This window comes from Haemaphysalis longicornis, unplaced genomic scaffold, assembly GCF_048455015.1.
Source record: "Haemaphysalis longicornis isolate Haplotype H1 unplaced genomic scaffold, Haemaphysalis longicornis Haplotype H1 scaffold_3, whole genome shotgun sequence".
NCBI lineage: Eukaryota > Metazoa > Arthropoda > Arachnida > Ixodida > Ixodidae > Haemaphysalis > Haemaphysalis longicornis.
In genome coordinates, this window is record NW_027526335.1 from 25,737,886 (window position 1) to 25,738,644 (window position 759).

A 759-nucleotide genomic window follows, 5' to 3' on the forward strand; every position below is an offset into this window, starting at 1 on the left:
AAAGCAGCGCTTGATTTTTTCCCTCACCAATCATCGAACGGCCTCAATGAACCAGGCTCACCGTAGAGGGCGAACGCAAGGGCTCGAAGCAACCCGAAATTATTCTTTGGGCTCTACGCGTGAGAGTAGCTTCGTTATAACCGCGTGTTCTGCATGCATCGTTTAATACAAAAATCATTATATATTTCCTGCTTAATAGGTTGACATGGTTAAAAAAAACATTTTGGTGCTGGGCTTGTCCTCAGCTCGAGCCCTATACGCAGAGGCACAATTTGACCGAATGTGGCCCTTCACTCATTTATCCGGCATTATGAGATGTTGGGTTAGCTATGGAGGGATCCACTCGCAAGAAAATACAAGAATGGTTGAAAACACAACAAAGAAACTTCTATAAAGCATCTAAAGGACAGTGGCCAGGACAAAAGTCAGATCCAAAAAACATATCTTGTATAGTACGCAAAAGTCACATAACAAACACTCCGCCCATTTCTTGTAAAATTATTCCTGTGTTAATTGCTTACCTCTAAAAACGTTCTAAAATAGGAATTTGGGAAATTTGTCTTTCATTTGAACGTTTATGAACAAGAATGGCCCAATTTGAACTTGTTCGCGTTGTTGTTTTTCCTCTGCAGAAGCTAAACTTGACGGGAACGAAATTATGTTTGCAAAAGTGTGAACCTGGAGTGAAAAGCGTTTCATTTGAACACTTGGGTTCCGGGTACTCCAAGTTGGTGAACATGTACGATGGATGGCCGCGGT